Source organism: Mustelus asterias, chromosome 5, assembly GCF_964213995.1.
Source record: "Mustelus asterias chromosome 5, sMusAst1.hap1.1, whole genome shotgun sequence".
In the NCBI taxonomy this organism is placed as follows: Eukaryota; Metazoa; Chordata; class Chondrichthyes; order Carcharhiniformes; family Triakidae; genus Mustelus; species Mustelus asterias.
Window position 1 is genome coordinate 128,191,252 of NC_135805.1, and position 16,854 is coordinate 128,208,105.

A 16,854-nucleotide genomic window follows, 5' to 3' on the forward strand; every position below is an offset into this window, starting at 1 on the left:
TGTGGGTGTCGCTGTCTAGACCAGTATTTATTGTCCATCCCTAGATGTCCTTGAGAAGGTGGTTGATGAGCTGTCTTCATGAACCGCTGTAGTCCCTGAGGTGTAGGTACACCCACAGTGCTGTTAAGAAAGGAATTCCAGAATTTTTACCCAACGACAGAGACGGAACGGCGATACATTTCGAAGTCAGGATGGTGAGTCACTCGGAGGGGAACCTCCAGGTGATGGAGTTTCCCTTTGTCTTGCTTCTCTTGTCTTTCTAGGTGGTAGCTGTTACGGGTTTGGAAGGTGCTGCCGAAGAAAATTTGGAGAGTTCCTGCTGTGCATCTTGTCGATGGTATACACTGCTGAGACTGTTTGTTGGTGGGAGAGATTGAATGTTTGTGGAAGGGGTAGCAATTAAGCTGGGGCCACTTTGTCTTGAATGGTGTCAAGCTTCTTGAGTGTTGTTGGAGCTGCATTCATCCAGGTAAGTGGAGAATATTCCATCAACTAGCTGTATTTTTATGGCTCGTCCCGTTAGTTTTTGGTTAATGGTCATCCCCAGGATGTTGATAGTGGGAGATTCAGTGATGGTCTTGGCAAACCTAGCACAGACCAAGCTACATTATTGACTCGGAAGGTGTGCAGCAGTCCCGACAACTTTAGCTGCCTGCTATCAGATACATCTCAAGTTCAAAATAGGAACTCACCCTCTGACCAAGGCAGCTTGCAAATGAAAAGTACGTGAAAGGCGCGAGAGCACAATGTGTACCTAATCTAACAGAAAATCCCATCAGACCTGAAGGACTGATGAAACACATAGATGTAGGAGTTGGTGAAATCACATCTGGAGAATTGTTATTCTGAATGTAACTGTTATGCATGCAAATGGCTGTTCTTCAGATCATAATCCAGCTGGGGTAGTAGTTAAACAATAAATAGACACACCTAATATGGATAAAAAAAGTAACAGAATATAGATATATCTGCTGCCAGAGTAATTTTCCCAGTAAGAGTTTTAACAACACCAGGTTAAAGTCCAATAGGTTTATTTGGTAGCAAATGCCATTCGCTTTCGGAGCGCTGCTCCTTCGTCAGATGGAGTGGAAATCTGCTCTCAAACAGGGCATACAGAGACACAAAATCAAGTTACAGAATACTGATTAGAATGCGAATCTCGACAGCCAACCAGGTCTTAAAGATACAGACAATGTGAGTGGAGGGAGCATTAAACACAGGTTGAAGAGATGTGTATTGTCTCCAGACAGGACACCCAGTGAGATTCTGCAAGTCCAGGAGGCAAGCTGTGGGGGTTACTGATAGTGTGACATAAACCCAAGCAGGGCTTCTGTATCCAGTGCCATATCTGGAGCTGATTGCAGCCATGAGGCTGCAGGCCTCTGTTTAGTTTTAACCTGTAAATAAACAAGTTATGTTTTCCCTAAACTGGTGAATGAGCATCTGCATACTAACTATCTGAAATATTCAGAATGTTACCATTTCATGGAGGGACGGGGGACCAGGGCTGGTGGGCAGAGGGAGGGGGGGGTTTAAGGGGCAGAAGAGTTGCTAACATGTCGACACAACTGCTGCAACAGGTATAGGGGTGGTAATGACAATGCCTCTGCGTCTGCAGCATGACAAGGAGATGGAGCAGTGGTTGCGGAGAGGATAAGCTGTACCCGATGATCCGCTGCCAAATTGGAGCCAGTTTCCAGCTCTGTGCGACTCTCCAAGGTATGTGCAATGCCAGTAGCTGAACTGAGTGTGTTCGGTCAAGTGACAGGCCCTCTTCATTAGTGGGAGGGTTGTTGGTCTTACGTTTCCTTCTTGGGCTGTGTGGGTGAGCAGATGGTCATTTCTAGTGTTTGAAAGCAAAGCAGCCCCTCGAAAGGGGAAGCTTGGGGTGAGGGAAGCATGACATGTATGGTCACACCATCTGGAAGTCAGTTGCCACATATCTCTGTTTCACTATATTATGACCATACCTTATGCAGTCTATTATTGGCTGCAAAGCTTAAATAGCTCTGAAAGCAAAGAAAAAACAGACTGTGCAAAGGCACAAAAATATTCACCAACAGGGATCAGATTTTGCCCAAAAAGTGAAAAACTAAAAGCATAAAATCACATTCCTTCAGATTATCTTTTTTTTAAACACAACTTTAAAAATATCAAATTTAATTTCTCTAACATTTCTTGTCTGTCCTTTTTCTCTCTCTCGCTCTCTTAATCTAATCTTTTGTCTCTCTGCCCTACCCTGTACCTTGGCTAATCCACCCAGCCGACATATCTTGGGACATAAGGGGCAATTTAGCATAGCCAATCCACCTAACCTGCACATCTTGGGACGCAAAGGGACAAATGAGCGTGGGTAATCAACCTAATCTTTGAACTGTGGGAGGAAACCGGAGCACCCAGAGGGACTGCACGCAGAATGTGCAAACTCTACACGCAGAGTCACGCAAGGCTAGAATTGAACACAAGTCCCTGGAACTGCGAGGCAACAGTGTTCACCATTGTGCCGCCCTTAAAAGGAAACTTCGAACAAACGGAAGATGTCATGAGATGAATCAATGATCCCATGACCTTTTGCATCTATTAGTCATTCATCTGATTTGAGTTATTGTTGTCACATGTATTGTTATAGTGAAAAGTATTGCTTTTGTGGTATACAGACAAAGCATTCCATTTATAGAGTACATAAGGGAGAAGGAAAGGAGAAGGTGCAGAGCGTTGTGCTACAGTCATAGCTAGGGTGTTGAGAAAGATCAATTTAATATAAGGTAAGTCCATTCAAAAGTCTGATGGCAGCAGGGAAGAAGCTGTTTTTGAGTCGGTTGGTACGTGACCTCAGACTTTTGTATCTTTTTCCCGATGGAAGAAGGTGGGAGAGAGTATCAAAGCAAAATAGTGCAGATGCTGGAATCTGAAACAAAAACAGAAAATGCTGGAAAATCTCAGCAGGTCTGACACTATCTGTGGAGAGAGAATAAAGCCAATGGGCTCTGATGAAGGGTCATCCAGATTCAAAATGTTGGCTCTATTCGGGATGTGTCTGACAGGGTATTCAGGACTCTTAGGGGGGAGGGAGATAAACCACAAGTTATTGTACATGTGGGGACACACGACATAGGGAGGATAGGGGAAGGGGATATTAGGCAGGGATTTATGGAGTTGGGGTGGAAACTAAAGGCCAAGACTGACAGAGTGGTTATCTCTGGACTCTTGCCTGTACCACGGGATAGTTTAGAGAGGAATAGGGAGAGGGAAGGTTTGAATTCATGGCTGAGGGGATGGTGCAGGAGGGAGGGGTTCAGGTACTTAAGCAATTGGGGCTCGTACTGGGGAAGGTGTGACCTCTATGAGAAGGATGGTCTACACCTTAATCAGAAGGGGACCAATATCCTGGGGGGTAAATTTGCTAAGGCCATGCAGGGAGGTTTAAACTGATTCGGGGGGGGGGAGGGATCCTGAGTAGTGGGGCTGAAAGTGAGGGATGCATGGATGGGGACTGCAATGCACGGCATTGCAGAGGTGGGGTGGAGCAGGGTTTGAAATGTGTATACTTCAATGCCAGGAGTATTCGCAATAAAGTGGGTGAACTTGCAGCGTGGATCAGTACCTGGGACTTCGATGTTGTGGCTATTTCAGAGACATGGATAGAGCAGGGGCAGGAATGGATGCTGCAGGTCCCGGGGTTCAAATGTTTTAGTCGAAGTAGGGAAGGAGGTAGAAGAGGGGGAGGGGTAGCATTATTGGTCAGAGATTGTATCACAGTGTCAGAGAGGAGGTTTGATGAGGACGTATCTGTTGAGGTAGTATGGGCGGAGATTAGAAATAGGAGAGGAGAGGTCACCCTGTTGGGAGTCTTTTATAGACCTCCTAAAAGTTCTAGAGAGGTTGAGGAAAGGATTGCGGAGTCAATCCTGCTTAGGAGTGAAAGTAATAGGGCAATTGTTATGGGGGATTTTAACTTGACTAATATTGACTGGAATTGTTATAGCTCTAGCTCGTTAGAGGGGTCAGTTTTTGTTCAAAGCGTGCAGGAAGGTTTTTTGACTCAGTATGTAGACAGGCCAACTAGAGGTGAGGCTATATTGGATCTGGTGCTGGGAAATGAGCCAGACCAGGTGCTAGACTTGGAAGTTGGTGTGCATTTTGGTGATAGTGACCACAATTCGGTTACGTTCACCTTAGTGATGGAAAGGGATAGGCATGAACCTCGGGCCAGTGGTTTTAGCTGGGGGAAGGGTAATTATGAGGCTATTAGGAGAGAATTAGGAAACATAGGTTGGACTAGGAGATTACAGGGACTGGGAGCGTCCGACATGTGGAGTTTTTTCAAGGAGCAGCTACTGCGAGTCTGTGATAGGTATGTCCCTGTCAGGCAAGGAGGAATTGGTAGGGCTAGGGAACCGTGGTGCACCAAAAAAGTTTCTTTGTTGGTTAAAAAGAAAAAGGAGGCTTATGTTCGGATGAGACGTGAGCACTCGGGTAGTGCACTAGAAAGCTTTAGATTGGCTAAGAGGGAGTTGAAGAGCGAGCTTAGAAGGGCTAAAAGGGGACATGAGAAGACTTTGGCGGATAGGGTTAAAGAGAATCCTAAGGCGTTCTATAGGTATGTCAAGAACAGAAGGTTGGTTAGGGCAAGTTTAGGGCCAGTTATAGATGGCAGAGGGAAGTTATGTGTGGAACCGGAGGAGATTGGTGAAGCATTGAACCAATATTTCTCTTCGGTGTTCACGCAAGGGGACATGAATATAGCTGAGGAGGACACTGGGTTGCAAGGGAGTAGAATAGACAGTATTACAGTTGATAAGGAGGATGTGCAGGATATTCTGGAGGGTCTGAAAATAGATAAATCCCCTGGTCCGGATGGGATTTATCCAAGGATTCTCTGGGAGGCAAGAGAAGTGATTGCAGAGCCTCTGGCTCTGATCTTCAGGTCGTCGTTGGCCTCTGGTATAGTACCAGAAGATTGGAGGTTAGCGAATGTTGTCCCATTGTTTAAGAAGGGGCACAGAGACTTCCCCGGGAATTATAGACCGGTGAGTCTCACTTCTGTTGTCGGCAAGATGTTGGAAAAAATTATAAGGGATAGGATTTATAGTTATTTGGAGAGTAATGAATTGATAGGTGATAGTCAGCATGGTTTTGTGGCAGGTAGGTCGTGCCTTACTAACCTTATTGAGTTTTTTGAGAAAGTGACCAAGGAGGTGGATGGGGGCAAGGCAGTGGACGTGGTATATATGGATTTTAGTAAGGCGTTTGATAAGGTTCACCATGGTAGGCTTCTGCAGAAAATGCAGATGTATGGGATTGGGGGTGATCTAGGAAATTGGATCAGGAATTGGCTAGCGGATAGGAAACAGAGGGTGGTGGTTGATAGTAAATATTCATCATGGAGTGCGGTTACAAGTGGTGTACCTCAAGGATCTGTTTTGGGGCCACTGCTGTTTGTAATATTTATTAATGATCTGGATGAGGGTATAGTTGGGTGGATTAGCAAATTTGCTGATGACACCAAAGTCGGTGGTGTGGTAGACAGTGAGGAAGGGTGTCGTAGTTTGCAGGAAGACTTAGACAGGTTGCAAAGTTGGGCCGAGAGGTGGCGGATGGAGTTTAATGCGGAGAAGTGTGAGGTAATTCACTTTGGTAGGAATAACAGATGTGTTGAGTATAGGGCTAACGGGAGGACTTTGAATAGTGTGGAGGAGCAGAGGGATCTAGGTGTATGTGTGCATAGATCCCTGAAAGTTGGGAATCAAGTAGATAAGGTTGTTAAGAAGGCATATGGTGTCTTGGCGTTTATTGGTAGGGGGATTGAATTTAGGAGTCGTAGCGTTATGTTGCAACTGTACACAACTCTGGTGCGGCCGCACTTGGAGTACTGTGTGCAGTTCTGGTCCCCACATTACAGGAAGGATGTGGAGGCTTTGGAGAGGGTGCAGAGGAGGTTTACCAGGATGTTGCCTGGTATGGAGGGGAGATCCTATGAGGAGAGGCTGAGGGATTTGGGATTGTTTTCGCTGGAAAGGCGGCGGCTAAGAGGGGATCTTATTGAAACATATAAGATGATTAGAGGTTTAGATAGGGTGGATAGTGATAGCCTTTTTCCTCTGATGGAGAAATCCAGCACGAGGGGGCATGGCTTTAAATTGAGGGGGGGTAGTTATAGAACCGATGTCAGGGGTAGGTTCTTTACCCAGAGGGTGGTGAGGGATTGGAATGCCCTGCCAGCATCAGTAGTAAATGCGCCTAGTTTGGGGGCGTTTAAGAGATCCGTAGATAGGTTCATGGACGAAAAGAAATTGGTTTAGGTTGGAGGGTCACAGTTTTTTTTTTTAACTGGTCGGTGCAACATCGTGGGCCGAAGGGCCTGTTCTGCGCTGTAATGTTCTATGTTCTATGTTCTAATATGTCCAGGGTGTGTGGGGCTTTGCTTATGCTGGATGCTTTTCCGAGTCAGTGGGAAGAGCAGATAGAGTCAATGGATGGGAGGCTGGTTTGCATGTATTAATATGTCCACCTGAAAGTCTAGTTCAAGGCTTTGGCTTCTCACAAAGACCCCAAAAAAGTTTACACTTTGGCCGAGTGCTGTTATATTAGGCATGGTGATATTTGCGTTCCAAGCAGGTACAGTGTCAACAAGTCCTCACCAGACATCAATACGATTTTTGCAACACTGCTTGCCTTGTCAGGCATTTTTTTTGTTATTCCGAAACACATGAGGAATAAATTCTCATTTTTTCCTCTTCAGGTAATGCTTACATTTTAACTATTATTTATTGCTGATTTAAACTGGTTGCACTTTACCTCAGAGATAGAAAAATAGCAGCTATCCCTTTTGTTATTTATTCTTAAAGTTACCATTGAACCTATTTTTCTCTGTGGAATGTTGCCTTCATCTCAACTTCACATGTCGCTCAGGATTTCTCATTTTCCGAAAAATAAGCACAAGCGCTTGAGAGATAATCAATTTTTGGGTGGAGAATGAGGGCGGTTAAAGCTGAAAAGTGTCGAAACTATGAAAAATTACATTTTAATCAAAATGTTCTTTAGTAAATTCTGTCCTCATTGATATAAGACATTGATATATATATCTGTGCACGAGTGAGAAAGAGCAGCAGATTAGAATCATAGAATTCTGGAATCACTACAGTGCAGAAGAGGCCATTAGGCCCATCAACTCTGAATCCCAACCAGGCCCTATCCGCGTAACCCCGCCTATTTACCCTACTAACTCTGCTGATATTAAGGGTCAGTTATGGCCAATCAACCTAACCCGCATATCTTGAGTGTGGGAGGAAACTGAAGCACCCGCAGGAAACCCAGTCAGACACAGGGAGGATTTGCAAAATGTTGGTAAATGTGAGGTCATCCATTTTGGTTGGAATAACAGCAAAATGGACTTATTATTTAAATCGTAAAAAATTGCAGCATGCTGCTGTGCAGAGGGACCTGGGTGGCCTTGTGCAAGAATCTCAAGGAGTTGGTTTGCAGGTGCAGCAGGTAATTAAGAAGGCAAATGGAATTTTGTCCTTCATTGCTAGAGGGATGGAGTTTAAAAACAGCAAGGTTATGTTGCAGCTGTATAAGGTGCTGGTGAGGCCACAACTGGAGTACTGTGTACAGTTTTGGTCTCCTTACTTGAGAAAGGATATCCTGGCACTGGAGGGGCTGCAGAGGAGATTCACTCGGTTGATTCCGGAGTTGAGAGGGTTGGCTTATGAGGAGAAACTGAGTAGACTGGGGCTATACTCATTGGAATTCAGAAAAATGAGGGGAGATCTTTGAGAAACATATAAGATTATGAAAGGAATAGATAAGATGGAAGCAGGGAAGTTGAATACACTGGCAGGTGAAACTAGAACTAGGGGGCATGGCCTCAAAATAAGGCGGAGCAGATTTGGGACTGAGTTGAGGAGGAACTTCTTCACACAAAGGGTTCTGAACAAACAAACAAAGAACAATACAGCACAGGAACAGGCCCTTCGGCCCACCAAGCCCGCGCCGCTCCCTGGTCCAAACTAGACCATTCTTTTGTATCCCTCCATTCCCACTCCGTTCATATGGCTGTCTAGATAAGTCTTAAACGTTCCCAGTGTGTCCGCCTCCACCACCTTGCCTGGCAGCGCATTCCAGGCCCCCACCACCCTCTGTGTAGAATATGTCCTACTGATATCTGTGTTAAACCTCCCCCCTTCACCTTGAACCTATGACCCCTCGTGAACGTCACCACCGACCTGGGGAAAAGCTTCCCACCGTTAACCCTATCTATGCCTTTCATAATTTTATACACCTCTATCAAGTCTCCCCTCATCCTCCGTCTTTCCAGGGAGAACAACCCCAGTTTACCCAATCTCTCCTCATAACTAAGCCCCTCCATAACAGGCAACATCCTGGTAAACCTCCTCTGTACTCTCTCCAAAGCCTCCACGTCCTTCTGGTAGTGTGGCGACCAGAACTGGACGCAGTATTCCAAATGCGGCCGAACCAACGTTCTATACATCTGCAACATCAGACCCCAACTTTTATACTCTATGCCCCGTCCTATAAAGGCAAGCATGCCATATGCCTTCTTCACCACCTTCTCCACCTGTGACGTCACTTTCAAGGATCTGTGGACTTGCACACCCAGGTCCCTCTGCGTATCTACACCCTTTATGGTTCTGCCAATTATCGTATTGCTCCTCCCTCCATTATTTCTACCAAAATGCATCACTTCGCATTTATCAGGATTGAACTCCATCTGCCATTTCTTTGCCCAAATTTCCAGCCTATCTATATCCTTCTGTAGCTTCTGACAATGCTCCTCACTATCTGCAAGTCCTGCCAATTTTGTGTCGTCCGCAAACTTACTGATCACCCCAGTTACACCTTCTTCCAGATCGTTTATATAAATCACAAACAGCAGAGGTCCCAGTACAGAGCCCTGCAGAACACCATTAGTCACAGGCCTCCAGCCGGAAAAAGACCCTTCCACTACCACCCTCTGTCTTCTGTGACCAAGCCAGTTCTCCACCCATCTAGTCACCTCCCCCTTTATCCCATGAGATCCAACCTTTTTCACCAGCCTACCATGAGGGACTTTGTCAAACGCTTTATTAAAGTCCATATAGACGACATCCACGGCCCTTCCCTCGTCAACCATTCTGGTCACTTCTTCAAAAAACTCCACCACGTTAGTGAGGCATGACCTCCCTCTCACAAAACCATGCTGACTATCGTTAATGAGTTTATTCCTTTCTAAATGCGCATACATCCTATCCCTAAGGATCTTCTCCAACAACTTCCCCACCACGGACGTCAAGCTCACCGGCCTATAATTACCCGGGTTATCCTTCCTACCCTTCTTAAATAACGGGACCACATTAGCTATCCTCCAATCCTCTGGGACCTCACCTGCGTCCAGTGACGAGACAAAGATTTGCGTCAGAGGCCCAGCGATTTCATCTATGGAATTCCCTGCCCAGTGAAGCAATTTAGGCTACCTACATGGGCGGCACGGTAGCACAGTGGTTAGCACTGCTGCTTCACAGCTCCAGGGACCTGGGTTCGATTCCCGGCTTGGGTCACTGTCTGTGTGGAGTTTGCACATTTTCCTCGTGTCTGCGTGGGTTTCCTCCGGGTGCTCTGGTTTCCTCCCACAGTCTAAAGATGGGCGGGTTAGGTTGATTGGCCAGCTAAAAAACTTGCCCTTAGTGTCCCGAGATGTGTAGGTTAGAGGGATTAGTGGGAAAATATGTCGGGATATGGGGGTAGGGCCTGGATGGGATTGTGGTCGGTGCAGACTTGATGGGCCGAATGGCCTCTTTCTGTACTGTAGGGTTTCTATGACTTCTATGATTACCTCATTGAATGTTTTTCAGGCAAGGATAGATAAATTTTTGAACAGAAAAGGAATTAAGCGTTTTGGTGAGCGGGCGGGTAAATGGAGCTGAGTCCACGAAAAGATCAGCCATGATCTTATTGAATGGCGGAGCAGACTCGAGGGACCAGATGGCCTACTCCTGCTCCTCGTTCTTATGTTTATGTTCATACAGACGGTCACTTGAGGCTGGAATAGAACCCGGGTCCCTGGCACTGTGAGGCAGCACTGCTAACCACTGTGCCACCGTCAAATTAACAAAAGGACAATGCGTGAGAGAAAAAGAGAAAGAGCCAAAGATAGACACAGAGGATAGGGAGAATGGAGAGATTGAGTCAGAGTGATGAGGAAATAAGATGGAGAAGAAAAAATAGGGAATGGAGAAAGAGAGGCAGAGTTGGAAGGATTGCAAGGAGGAAAGAGAGGGAAACTGAAAAAGATAAAGTTAAAGTTTATTTATCAGTCACAAGCAAGGCTTACATTAACACTGCAATGAAGTTACTGTGAAATTCCCCAGAGCAGAGAGGAAAACAAACGTGAGCGAGGCACAGCAAGTGTGAGAGAGAAAAACAGATAAAGAAAGAGAGTATGTGTGTGAGAGACACAGCACGCACAGGGATTTTATGACTGTGAGGGAAAGATAGTGCACGCCGAGGTGAGAGAGTGCGAATGTAAACGTGAGATATACGGCTTGATTTAATGTAGGTCACGGGGGCTTGGCCTGCAGAGCAGTCAGGGGCCCACAGTTACCTTTTCAAAGGGTGGCCTGACACATCAAGTGCCACTCAGACATTTGATACGATAGCAGGGGTAGAAACCCGCCTGTCAAGAGCTGCTGACCAGAGATTGGTAGCTCTTATCAAATGGCAGTTCCACCAGGGAGGCAGTGACTGCAGCTGGCATGATGCCCACCCAAAGCCTAGGGTTGTGGCACACAGGTGAGTGATGGTGGGCATGAGGTCCTGGGGAGGGGAAGTTGCCAACAAGGGAGAGGGGTGATTCTCAGTGTCTCCACCCCTTCCCAATGCTGGTCCCCCTAATCAAGCATTGAGTACCTGACAAAGATGGTACAAAAGGATTCCAAACTCTTACAGAAAGGAATAAGCCTCTTATAATCTGAAGTATGTTATTTTTCTGTTCCCTGTAATGTACTCATCGATATCCTTAGAATGGCTCCTGAGTTTGTGTACCTGGCTATTGGAAAGTTTGGACCCACAACCAACACTGCCCAAGCTTATTACCAGATACTGGGAACCCCCCTCCTCAATGCTGTCAGACCCCAAGAGTCCCCCCTCCTCAATATTAACAGACACTGGGACACCCCCCATCTTCAATGTTACAAGAAAATGGGACATCCCCTCAGCACTACTGGACCCTTGGAGCACACCCCTCTTGAATAGTATCAGATACTGGGACCTTTGTCCTCACTATCAGACCCTGGGGTCTTGTCTCCCAATATCACATTGTTCCCAGAAGCTGAAGATTTTCTTCAGTGTTGCTACATCCTGAATCCCTCTGTGCCCCTGTGCGTGACAATATTGTTCATTCTCCTGAAGCTGCCAGACAAAATGTGCTATCGTGGAATCTTAAAACAGTCATGAAATTTAAACCTGAAAAACGTAGTGAAAATGCTTCAAAAAGGAACAGAAGCGGAGCCTTTAAACCACAGAGGTGGAGGCTCTGAAAATGATAGCAAACATGCTACATCGTATCACACCCAGTGTGTGACAAAACAGAGATCCTCAAAATCACATTTGGTATGTTGGGTGATATGTTCTTATAAAAGTCACCCCAATTAATTTTTGCCCAATCAATAGCATCAGCAGATTCTGCCTTGTCTGAGTCATGTGCTGCTATTTTCACTTTCAAATTGGACTTCAGCATTTTGCCAGTGAAGGATTTTGGACTTTTGGCATCAGTAATAAAGAAAATCAAAAGCATGGGCTGGATTGTTCTGAGATGTGTTCTTCTGTCTTGAAAGCAAGGTGTTGGATTTGGTTCTTCAACGGAATGTGAACATACTCTGATATCCGCTTCACTCTTATATGTTCATGCTACATCGAAACAGGTTCCAGAGTATGTACAGTGTTCCTAAGTATGGTGTTCCGACCTTTCTCTTTCTCTCTCGTGCAAGTGAGAGAGAGTGTGAGAGAGAGAGAGATAGTGTGAGAGAGAGAGAAAAAGAGAGTCTATTACATGACTGACTGATGTCAGTGGTAGATCATTATCATCGCCATCATACATTAGTATATCCCATCTGTGAACACTTTACAGGGCAAGAGCAGGTTAGAGTAGATAGTTTTAAATGCATTAACAAAAGCTTACAGAATCACTGACCTGACAATCCACTAGAAATGTTGGTCAACATTGCTTCAGACATGCTGAAGACTAACTGGGACAATGTACTTTTGAGGTAAGGGGGAGAAGTTCAAGATAACTGCCAAATTTAGCTCCAACAGTCTGTTATCTTCATAGAATCTTCATAGAATCCCTACAGTGCAGAAGGAGGCCATTCGGCCCATCGAGTCTGCACCGACCACAATCCCACCCAGGCCCTACCCCCACATATTTTACCCACTAATCCCTCTAACCCGCACATCTTTGGACTGTGGGAGGAAACCGGAGCACCCGGAGGAAACCCACGCAGACACGAGGAGAATGTGCAAACTCCACACAGACAGTGACCCGAGCCGGGAATCGAACCCGGGACCCTGGAGCTGTGAAGCAGCAGTGCTAACCACTGTGCTACCGTCCCGTCTGTAGGAAGCTATCGTGAGCAAGAGCAGAGGGAAGAACATCAGCTTGTTTTTCTGAGAAGAACATTCAAGAGTAGCCATATGTCATAAAGTGCTGGGTATACTTCAGTTCGTCTTATTGAAATATTTGTAGTCTTACGTAGTTTAACAGTAAGTATTTAACTCCTGGAAACTATACACAGGTACAGTAAAGGTCCAAGCTAGGAGCTATCTCCATGCTTGCTTCTACACACAGCTCTGTCCAACACTATACTAATTCTGAGGTCCTCTTACATCACTGTATGGGTTCTGTACTTAGTCCCATGTTAACATGTTATGCACCAGAACATTAAACTGCACCATTCTAAACTAAGAGGAGGAGGTCCATGGGATAGACCAGACGAACTTAGGGCCTTAATGCTCACGAGGAATTTGGATGTGGTTGCGGTGACAGAGACTTGGTTGAAAGAGGGACAGGACTGGCAGCTGAATATTCCGGGGTACAAGTGTTTTAGGTGAGACAGAGGAGGGGCCAAAAGAGGTGGGGGAGTAGCAGTATTAGTTGGAGAGCATATTACAGCGGTGCAGAGGGAGGACAATTCAGAGGGGTCGTGTAACGAGTCACTCTGGGTGGAGCTTAGAAACAGGAAGGGCGCAGTCACTATGTTGGGGGTATACTACAGGCCCCCCCAACAGCCCAAGGGAAGTGGAAGAACGGATATGTCAGGAGATACTGGATAGGTGCAGGAAAAATAGGGTTGTTGTAGTGGGAGACTTCAATTTCCCTGGTATAGACTGGAAATCGCTGAGAGCTGGGACTCTGAATGGGGAGGAATTTGTAAAATACGTACAGGAGGGTTCTTTGGAACAATATGTAGATAGCCCGATGAGAGAGGGGGCTATACTGGACCTAGTACTGGGGAATGAGCCCGGTCAGGTCTTCAAAGTTTCGGTCGGGGAACATGTGGCAAATAGTGACCACAATTCTGTTAGCTTTAGGATAGTGATGGAAAAGGATGAGTGGTGTCCCAAGGGTAAGGTGTTGGATTGGGGGAAGGTTAACTTTAGTGGGATTAGGCAGAAATTGGCAGCTCTTGATTGGGAGAGGCTGTTTGAGGGTAAATCCACATCTGGCATGTGGGAGTCTTTTAAGGAACAGTTGTTAGGGCTACAGGACAGGCATGTGCCTGTAAAAAAGAAGGATAGGAAGGGTAGGATTCGAGAACCGTGGATAACCAGGGAAATTGAGGGACTGGTCAAAAAGAAAAGAGAGGCGTATGTTAGGTCCAGGTAGCTAAAAACGGAGGGAGCTCTGGAGGAGTACAAAGAAAGTAGGAAAGAACTCAAATGGGGAATTAGAAGGACAAAAAGGGGTCACAAAATGTCCTTGGCAGACGGGATTAAGGAGAATCCCAAGGCATTTTATTCATACGTTAGGAACAAAAGGGTTGTCAGGGAAAAAATCGGACCTCTCAGGGACAAAAGTGGGGACTTATGCTTGGAGCCCAAAGAAGTAGGGGAGATCCTAAATGAATACTTTGCGTCGGTATTCACAAAGGAGAGGGATGTGTTGACTGGGAGTGTCTCGGAGGGGAGTGTTGAACCTTTGGAGAAAATCTCCATTACAAGAGAGGAAGTGTTAGGTTTGTTAGAGAATATAAAGCCTGACAAATCCCAAGGGCCTGATGGAATCTATCCAAGGCTGCTCAGGGAGACGAGAGATGAAATCGCTGGGCCTCTGACGCAAATCTTTGTCTCGTCACTGGACGCGGGTGAGGTCCCAGAGGATTGGAGGATAGCTAATGTGGTCCCGTTATTTAAGAAGGATAGGAAGGATAACCCGGATAATTATAGGCCGGTGAGCTTGACGTCTGTGGTGGGGAAGTTGTTGGAGACGATTCTTAGAGATAGGATGTATGCGCATTTAGAAAGGAATAAACTCATTAACGATAGTCAGCATGGTTTTGTGAGAGGGAGGTCATGCCTCACTAACCTGGTGGAGGTTTTTGAAGAAGTGACCAGAATGGTTGACGAGGGAAGGGCGGTGGATGTCGTCTATATGGACTTTAGTAAAGCGTTTGACAAAGTCCCTCATGGTAGGCTGGTGAAAAAGGTTGGATCTCATGGGATAAAGGTGGAGGTGGCGAGATGGGTGGAGAACTGGCTTGGTCACAGAAGACAGAGGGTGGTAGTGGAAGGGTCTTTTTCCGGCTGGAGGCCTGTGACTAGTGGTGTTCCGCAGGGCTCTGTATTGGGACCTCTGCTGTTTGTGATTTATATAAACGATCTGGAAGAAGGTGTAACTGGGGTGATCAGTAAGTTTGCGGACGACACAAAATTGGCAGGACTTGCAGATAGTGAGGAGCATTGTCAGAAGCTACAGAAGGATATAGATAGGCTGGAAATTTGGGCAAAGAAATGGCAGATGGAGTTCAATCCTGATAAATGTGAAGTGATGCATTTTGGTAGAAATAATGTAGGGAGGAGCTATACGATAAATGGCAGAACCATAAAGGGTGTAGATACACAGAGGGACCTGGGTGTGCAAGTCCACAGATCTTTGAAGGTGACGTCACAGGTGGAGAAGGTGGTGAAGAAGGCATATGGCATGCTTGCCTTTATAGGACGGGGCATAGAGTATAAAAGTTGGGGTCTGATGTTGCAGATGTATAGAACGTTGGATCGGCCGCATTTGAAATACTGCGTCCAGTTCTGGTCGCCACACTACCAGAAGGACGTGGAGGCTTTGGAGAGAGTACAGAGGAGGTTTACCAGGATGTTGCTTGGTATGGAGGGGCTTAGTTATGAGGAGAGATTGGGTAAACTGGGGTTGTTCTCCCTGGAAAGACGGAGGATGAGGGGAGACTTAATAGAGGTGTATAAAATTATGAAAGGCATAGATAGGGTGAACGGTGGGAAGCTTTTCCCCAGGTCGGTGGTGACTTTCAGAAGGGGTCATAGGTTCAAGGTGAAGTGGGGGAGGTTTAACACAGATATCAGAAGGACATATTTTACACAGAGGGTGGTGGGGGCCTGGAATGTGCTGCCGGGCAAGGTGGTGGAGGCGGACACACTGGGAATGTTTAAGACTTATCTAGACAGCTATATGAACGGAGTGGGAATGGAGGGATACAAAAGAATGGTCTAGTTTGGACCAGGGAGCGGCACGGGCTTGGTGGGCCAAAGGGCCTGTTCCTGTGCTGTATTGCTCTTTGTTCTAACAACAGGCAGATGCCAACTAAGAATTAACGCCTCAGTCCCCCCGAAGCAGGAGACTTTGAACATTGTGAGTTTGAGTTCTACTTCTTGCGGTCGGCTTATGAAGAAAGTAAGGATGTGTGGGATAGAGGAAGTTTGGCCGATTGGATAGGTAACTGGCTATCTAACAGAAGACAGAGGGTGGTGGTGGATGGAAAATTTTCGGACTGGAAACCGGTTACCAGCGGAGTGCCACAGGGATCAGTGCTTGGTCCTCTGCTATTTGTAATTTTTATAAATGACTTGGAGGAGGGGGCTGAAGGGTGGATCAGTAAATTTGCTGATGACACCAAGATTGGTGGAGTAGTGGATGAGGTGGAGGGCTGTTGTAGGCTGCAAAGAGATATAGATAGGATGCAGAGCTGGGCTGAAAAATGGCAAATGGAGTTTAACCCTGACAAATGCGAGGTGGTTCATTTTGGTAGGACCAATTTAAATGTGGATTACAGGGTCAAAGGTAGTGTTCTGAAGAATGTGGAGGAACAGAGAGATCTTGGGGTTCATATCCATAGATCTCTGAAGGTTGCCACTCAAGTGGATAGAGCCGTGAAGAAGGCCTATCGTGTGTTGGCGTTCATTAACAGGGGGTTTGAGTTTAAGAGCCGTGGGGTTATGCTGCAACTGTACAGGACCTTGGTGAGACCACATTTGGAATATTGTGTGCAGTTCTGATCACCCCACTACAAGAACATAGAACATAGAACATTACAGCGCAGAACAGGCCCTTCGGCCCACGATGTTGCACCGACCAGTTAAAAAAAAAACTGTGACCCTCCAACCTAAACCAATTTCTTTTCGTCCATGAACCTATCTACGGATCTCTTAAACGCCCCCAAACTAGGCGCATTTACAACTGATGCTGGCAGGGCATTCCAATCCCTCACCACCCTCTGGGTAAAGAACCTACCCCTGACATCGGTTCTATAACTACCCCCCCTCAATTTAAAGCCATGCCCCCTCGTGCTGGATTTCTCCATCAGAGGAAAAAGGCTATCACTATCCACCCTA